Consider the following 9,059-nt stretch of genomic DNA (forward strand, 5'->3'; position numbering starts at 1 on the left):
TTTCTTTTTGTTAATTCTTTCTCTAGAAATGGATATACACAAATTCTTCAAATAATATTTCTCATTCTGTATATTGTATATTTTTTAATTCTGCTCATTTTGCACTTGTTTATATAGGTTATACACATTATCATATATATGTTCATATATATATATATATATATTTCCATGTCAGTCATGTTGTGAAAGAGGACATATATATTACACTAGAAAAAATTTAATGGAAGAAATAAAGAAACCTTTCAATTTGAATTTGAACTCTATCTCTTCCTTCTAAGGAGGTGAATATCCCCCATTTTTTGTGTTGTTTTTTGGTCATGAGTCCCTAGAAGTCATCTTGGATGTTTGCTTTGTTGATAATAGTTGTCATTCATGATTGATCATCATACATTATTGTTAGTACTGTGTACAATATTCTTGTTCTGCTCATTTCATTTGGTATCACTTGTTATATCTTTCCAGGATTTTTTGTCAATTCTTATGACACAACAGTATTTGATTACAAATATATACCCTTACTTGTACAGCCATTCTCCAATTGATGGACATCTCTTCTGATTCCTGTCCTTTGACACTACAAAAAAAGCTGCTATAAATATTTGTATACAAATAGGTCCTTTTCTCCTGTCCTTAATCATTTTGGTATACAGAACTATGAGTGGTATTACTGTGTCAAAGGGTTTTCAAATTTTGATAACCCTTTGGTCCTGGTCCCGGATTGCTCTCCAGGTAGTTGCATTAGTTCCCAGCTCTAGCAGGAGTATATTAGTGCCCCAAATTTTCACATCCCCTCCAATATTTATGGTTTTTCCATTTTGTCTTCCCAGAATTTTTTAATATCACCCTTTGTTTCTTATTCATGTATCTATTTTTGACTTCACCTTTGTATACTGCATGAGTTTTTGGCCTGGGTCTAATTTCTGTCATTCTACTCTTCCTAGCAGATTTTGACAAATAATAAATTCTTCCAAAAACTTGGATCTTTGGATTTATCAAATACTAACTTACCATATGGTCACTTACCATTGATCCTCCACTCTATTTGTCTCAGCTTTTATACAGGGCCAGATTATATTGGCTACTTTATAATATATTTTGAGATATCCTACAACTAAGTTACTTTACTTCATATTTTAATTTCTTTTTATTATTTGTCCTACTTTTATAAGTTATTTTGGGGGTGATTTGATTGGCATGGCATTGAATGAATAACAACTTAGGAAGAACTGTCCTTTTTATTATATTGGCTCTGTCTATAGGAGCCAATGAGTAATTAATATTTTTCTAATTGTTTAGATCTGCCTTTATATATGTGAAAAGTGTTTTGTAATTGTGATCATGAATTTCCTGGGTTTGCCTTGGCAGGTAGATTCTTAAGCATTTTTTATTGTGTACAGTTATTTGAATGGGATTTGGGATTTCCCTCATCTCTTTCTATTGGACTTTTTTGGTAGAATAGAGAAATGCTGATGAGTTTTGTGGGTTTATTTATGTCCTGCAAATTTTCTAAAATTTTAATTTTTTCCATTAGGTTTTTAGTAGATTTACTATGATTTTCCAGATATATCATCCTATCATCTTCAGAGTGATAATTTTATTTCTTCCTTGATTATTCTAATTCCTTCAATTTCTTCTTTTCTTTTTGCTATAGCCAGCATTTCTAGTACAATATTGCATAGTAGTGGTAATGGGCATCTTTGTTTCACTCTTGATATTATTGGAGTCTTCTAATTCATCCCCATTACAAATCATATTTTTTCATGGTTTTAGAAAGATGTTTTTTATACTTTTGAAGAATATTCTATTTGTGCCAATGTTCTCTCTATTTTTAATAGGAATTGGTGTTGTATTTTGTCAAAATTTTTCTGCTTCTATTGAAATAATCATTATTTCTGTTTGTTTTGTTGTTTATATTGTCAATTATGTTGACAGTCTTCCTAAAATTGAGTTAACTCTATATTTCTGGCATAAAATCTATTTGATCTTAGTATATGATACTTCTATATTGCTAAAAATTTGCAAGTATTTTGTTTGCTTTGCACCAATATTGATTAGGCATACTAATCTATATATATTTTTTCTGTTTTGTTTGTCCTGGTTTTGGGATTAACACTATATTTGTGTCATGAAATAAATTTGGTAGAGTTTTTTTTTCTCAGCTACTTTTCTGATGAGTTTACATAGTATTGGGATTAGTTGTTCAATAAAATTTTATTTGTGAATTAATCAGGTCCTAGTGATGTTTTCATAGAGAATTCATGGATGGCTTGCTCAATTTCTTTTTATGATATGTATGTAGTTAATTATTTTACTTCCTCTTCTGTTAATTAGGGAAATTTAAATTTCTCTTAATATTCATCTATTTCATTTAGATGAGCATGTTTATTAATTATAATTGGGCAAAATAATTCCTAATAATTGCTTTAATCTATTCTTTATTGGTTGTCATTCCACCTTTTTCATTTTTATTACTCTTAATTTGTTTTTGTCTCTTTTTTATCAAATTAATAAATGGTTTAACTATTTTATTTATTTTTCATGCAACCAACTGCTTTCCATTTATTATTTCAATAGTTTTTTACTTTCAATTTAAAAAAAAACTCTCCTTTAATTTTCAGCATTTCTAATTTTCTGTTTAATCAGCGAGTTTTAATTGGTTCTTTTTTCTAGTATTTTTAATTGAATACCCAATTCATTGATCTGCTTTTTTCTGTGTTTTATTGAAGCATTTAGAGATCTAAATTATTCCCAAGTACTATTTTTTGATGAATCCCAAAAGTTTTCATGTGTTGCCTCTTTGTTTTTATTCTCTTTAAAGGAATTGTTTATTGTTTGTATGATTTATTCTTTGTTCCCCTCATTCTTTAATATGACTAGTTAGTTTCCAATTAATTTTGTCTTTTTCCCCAGCCTTTTGTTCAAGATAATTTTTAGAGCATTATCATAATTTAATTTCTCTGCTTCCTCATTTTGGTCTTCATAATTTCATGTAGATATTTCTATTTCTTTTTTTCTTAAATTAGACTACTCATCTTTTCTTTGGGCACAGTAACATTCCATCACAATCATTTAACAACAACTTATTTAGCCATTCCCAAATGATGGAAATCCACTTAATTTCTAATTCTTTATATCCTGAGATTATAAAAAGTGAAATCCACTGAATGGATCATAAATCCCTTATTTCTTGCTTTTGTTTACCTTTTGTTTAACATAGTTGCTGGAACATAGCAATATTAAATTTTAAAATGTCTCAAAATAGTTGTTTAATTACATCGTATCCAAATCAAATCACTGGTGAATTTCTATACTGAGAATTCCTCATGTTAATCATATTGAAAATTCACTACAAAAGAAGGCAAAGTAAATCAAAAGGCAAAGTGATACACATACTGTGATTACATACATAAATATCAAGCTGTCATTAAGTATTTTGGAAGGGAAAATCTGATTGCCCCAAGTTTCCTTGTTCTCTCATGTAATTAACACAATTCTATAATCAAAAGTTCAAATAAAGTAGAAATGGATAAAAGCAATCTAGTACAACTCCTTCCTGTCATAGATGAGGAAACTAAAGTTTGGGGAAATGGTGTTATTTGCCCAAAATAGGGTAACATATTCATTGCCTTTTATGAGATATTAAATTTTCAGTGATTGTTTTGGATATAGATATAATGAAACATCTCTCTCTAATCTTGTTTCTTATTTGTGTAGAATATTTTTAATAGATGAATGTTTGCACAACAGATAGATTTATCACAAGATTTCCATATATTAAACAAGTGAGGCTGCTATTACAGGAAATAGCTCAACAAAGAAGAATAAAGAGAAAGAGTATTTATTAAGTGGCAAATATGTACCATGACCTTTATAATATTTCCTTTGATTCTCATCACAACTTTGGGATGTGGGGACTATTATTTGCCCTATTTTAGAGACAACAACAACAAAAAAAAATACCTGAGGCCAGCACAGGAATCAAATTTGAACTCGGGTCTTTCTGATTCCAGGCACAGTACTCTGTGTGCTCTAGTACTACCTTGCTCACCTGGAGGCAGCAGAGCAAGGAAGATATCTCTAAAAAGTCTGAGCATAGCTTAGTCAAGTCATTGAATTGGCTAAAATACATAAGTGAATTGTGAGGTAGTTTACCAATTTCGAATGTTCTGTTTTCTGAATATTATGGTGGTTATTTTTGTGCATTCTGTTCTATCATAGGATCTTAGATTAAAAGACTAAAACTCTCTTTAAGTTATATCTTTGGGGTCCCACAATTCCTAAGGAGCACAGTCAGTATTTGGAGCAAATTCTGACCTTCAAATAAAGCATTTTTCCTAATGTGCACATGTGTTTGAACATGCTAAATTCAATTCTCTCTGGAAATTGATTTAATTTGAAATCTTGAAATCAATATCTCTCATCCCCCTTCAGAAGACAATTCTTAAAGCTCAAAACACAACATCTTTGGGGATTTTTAGTCAGCAGTCTAAAAATCCTTGGGTACCCATTGTTTTTCTCAGACATTATTTTCTCAGAAGACAAATGCTTCAGAAGCTGATATGTGATAAAATTGTCTCTGTAACTCTCCCCTGAAGTACACTATGCTGACTATAGGAATATTTTCATTATACACACAATGCAAAAGCTAAATAAACTTGGAAAAGAAGCAAATTGGTCTAGCTTTTTTCAGTTATAAATATACCCACAACCCTTTCTTTAAGGTCTTAGAAATCAAATATTATCTCTATTCCCAGGAATTAGAAGGTCATGAGACTTCCTGTGTTATAATGGACAATGAAAAAACATCTTTTTATCTTTCCTAATCATTAAGGAATTGTTTTAAATACCTTTTAAAAACATAGGTTCATTATCTACATTTTTGTGTTTTTGTTCTTAAATGCAAGTTTTAAATTTACAATTTTTACAAACGAATAAGGGCATGCAAGCTACTTATTTAGTAACTATTTAGTGTGTTTATGGACCTACCCTAAGAAAATGGGTTTCCATAGTGATGCGTAAAGAATTATTAAAGCATAATAGATATTAGTGTTCTTTTGTCTTCTTTCTCATCATTTGATATTCCTGCTTTTCTCTGTCTTTCTATCTGACTAACACTCCAGCCTTTGTTAATGATTATTGTAGAAACTGTCCCATTTCTAATTTTTTTCAAAAAGACTGCCAATTTCTGTGAGGAAATTTCATTAATACCTTGTATATCTTCTCTTATCCACTACTCATTAAAATCTACCACCCTGTTTATGTTTTCCCATGCTTTCAGCATTTATTTTTGCTAAGAGATTAAATCTATTCCCTCTAATTCATTTTTATAGATGAGCAAATTAAAGCATTTGACTAAAAATAAATGCAAATGCTTCATTGCTTTTTTATCTGGCCATACCCATTCATATTACTTCATTTCTCTGAACTCATCTATGGAATAATTAAGGAATATGTGTTAACATCTATGTGATTCCTCCTTTCAATGATGGCAATAAGCATCCACCCGTACCCATAAGGTGAGATGTATCTATGGAATAAGTCCTTTTTTTTTTAGTGTGTACAGTGAGTATGCTGGAGCACCTCTTCAAAAGTGTCTTAATGTTGCATAAATACCTCTGTAACAAGGTGGCTAAGTTTTGCGTGAAGTAGATTGGTCCTGCATCTCATACTAAGAGGCACCATTGCAATCACTAATACATTTGAATTTTATACATGATCTTGTTGATATCTTGAATAAAAAAAAATCTCTCTTCACCTGTTAGTGCCCATTACTTGCACAATTGGGTACTTGTCCATGAACATAAGCAATTGAGCATGGAATTAGATCCTGACACTATGTGTACATAGGATGACTACATAATCAGAGGCCAAGATACTGCTGAGAGAAATATGGAGATAAAATAGATAATGTCTCTATGTCTTAGTTTTGCCAAGGTCATCCATTAAAAAATATGAATCTTGCCTTAGGTATTGGCTTTTATTTTTCTAAGACATATAATGAAAGTTCAGATGAAGGTGAGATTGTGTAGGACACTTCCACTAGGAAGAACAGATCTGGGTCTTTTATAAATCTTACCACTATTGTAATTTGTGACTACATCTTTGGATATTCTTCTCCGCACTCCCACATTTAATCATTTAGTGTGAATGGTGATAGCCAACTGGTTGGAAGGGATAAGGAAGGAATAGCTGTTCTAAGCTATCAGATGTAATTTAATTAGCCAGTTTCACCCTTGACAGTTTTTAATCATATTCTAGAGCATAGTACTTTGGAATGAGTATTGATTCTCAAGAACTTTCTGAAGTATTACATAAGAAAACCTAACTATCCTATCTGGATCAATTGGGTTTACATACAATCTATCTGCAGAAAAGGGTAGCCTTCTATTGCCTTCTCTTTTTACTCATATGTGATAGTATTCATGGAATAGTGTTCTATCTGCTTAAGACTGAAGAATGAAATAGAATGCCAAGAGAGTTAGAGCTGAGGTCCCAATACCAGAATTAAACATATTATAGACATAGGGCAGGAAAGGAATTTAGAAATGATGTAGTTCAAAATATTTAGTTTATAAATGGGAAAAATTAAGCTTATAATATATGTGAGTTGTTCAAAGTCACCTAGGAATATGTATCACAAATGAGATCCAAATCTGGTTCCTTCAACTCAAAAAATAGCTCTATTTCAATTTATTTTAATTATTCATTATTGTTCCCCAAAAGTTCTCTCCTCATTTTATTCACTTTCTTAAATTTCAAAACCTATTACTCTATTACCTATGAGCCACAGAGAGATTCAGATGAATGTTAGGGTTTACTATTATCACAAGTTTTCCATTTCCCTAATGAAAAACACTGATATATTTCCATTTGACCAATATCTATATACCACAATGGATATAATGCTCAACTTGAAGTCAGGATGATCTCTGTTGAAATTCTTCATACTAGACTTACTGAGCATGATCCTGGGAAAGTTATTTACTTTCATATAATAATATAATTATTTATATAATATATAACATGTATTTATAACACATATATAATTAATTTATAAATTCTAGCAATCGTTTTCATAATTATGACCTCCTATTAGTCTACCCATCTACTATTTCATTCTTCCTATACCTTTTCTTTGGTCTCCTTGAGAACACCAATTGCTCTAGGGACAATCTCAGGTCATTAACAGTGCTCTAATTTTACTTTTTCCCTGTCCATCTATCTATTTCCGCTCTATACTGTTCTCTTCTTTTGAATTCCTTGCCCCCTTTCCCTATCGACTGATAGATCTCGGAAAAAAAATACCACCATTATTTTCTTCCTGTACTCCTATTCATGAGTTACTAAACAAAACTAAAGGAAATCTGACAAGTGTGTTTTTCTGGGTACATTACAAAATTATGGGTTTTTCCCAGTCAATTGGGTCATAATAGAAACAATGCTTTTCTTTAATTCTTCCCAAATGTATTTTCTACTTCACTCCCCATAAAAGTATTCTAATAATCCTCTCTCTTCTGAAATTCCATACCCTTTCCCCCTTCTCTTCTCTTAGTTGAGGATGTTGCCATTTACTGTACTGGGAAAAGGTTGACTTTGAAACATGTTCTTTCTCTTCTTCCATTATCTTCATCTCAAAAATTCTTTGATATAAATACAATCTCATATCCTTCTCCTTTCTCCCACTCTCAGATAGATATATCATCCTTTAATTCCCAAAAGCCATCCTTCTCAATGTGTATTCCCTTCCACCCTTCCAGTCTTCTCCAAATTATTGCATCTTCAATAATAATCCCCTCCCCTTTCAAATCTTCAAGGACTCCCTCTCAATTGGTTTATTCTATCTGACTTCAAACATATTCATCTCTTAGGTTAAGTTAGGAGTAGAAAACAGGTATGAAAACAAGACCTTCATCAGAGACTACCACTTTCTATGAATTTCATTATTTTTCCCCTTTTATCATTATCATATCTCCTTTACAAACCTCATTTTAAAAATGTTGTCTACAATTCCCATGCCTTCTCTTCTCATTCACTCCCCAATCCTTTCCATTTTGGCTTCTGAGCTTGATGCAACTCTTTAAAGGTACCAATTATCTCATAATTTTGAAATCTGGAGGTCTTTTCTCAGTTCTATTCCCTATAGTTAGATAACTACCAAATTTAAGTATCCAACTGTAATATGTTGCCTAAGTTTCAGTTATGGCCATTGCTTCCCTATTGGCTATTTCAAACTGAATGACCTAGACTCATCTTAAACTTTTTAAATAGAAATCATTATTTTCCCCCAAAAAAGCCATCCCTTTCCAACTTTCTTATTTCTTTTGATGGCATTACCATCCTTTCAGTCTTTCAGTTTTGCACCCCCAAATTTATCTTGGAATTCTTATCCTCAGCCCACATATCTACTCATTTGCCAAATATTCTTGTTTCTACCTAAGTGACATCTCTTTCACCTGATCTCTTCTCAGCACTTAAACATCCCCCACTTTCCCTCAGCCCCTCATCAACTCTCACTTACAGTGTAATAGTATACTAATTGACATCTTTCTCAGGTATCTCACCAATACAGTCCATCCATTCTACACACTGAGGTGGAAGGAATAAACATTTATATAAAACCTACCGTATGCCAAGAGACTACTACCACCACCACTGTATGCCAAGTTCTCTGCTAAATGTTTTTTCAAGTATTATCTATTTTAAGCCTCTGAACAAACTTGGGATTTAGGTGCTATTATTATCCACATTTTGCAGTTAGGAAACTAAACCATAAAAAGGTTAAATGACTTCTGCAGGGTCACACAGCAAATAAATGTCTGAGGCCAGATTTTAATTCAGATCTTGACTGCAGACTTGATTTTCTCTCCACTTGACTACCAGCTGCCTTCTCTACTAGCAAAGAATTTCCTTAAGCATAGTGACTCTCCTCAGCAATCTCTAGTGGCTTCTTATTGTCTCTAGGATAAAATATAAAGCCCTCTACTTAGCTTTAAAATCAACATAAACCCAAATCCCTGACTTTATTTCCTAACTAACCAACCAAACAACAACAGAAACAA

Source organism: Monodelphis domestica, chromosome 6, assembly GCF_027887165.1.
Source record: "Monodelphis domestica isolate mMonDom1 chromosome 6, mMonDom1.pri, whole genome shotgun sequence".
Classification (NCBI taxonomy): Eukaryota; Metazoa; Chordata; class Mammalia; order Didelphimorphia; family Didelphidae; genus Monodelphis; species Monodelphis domestica.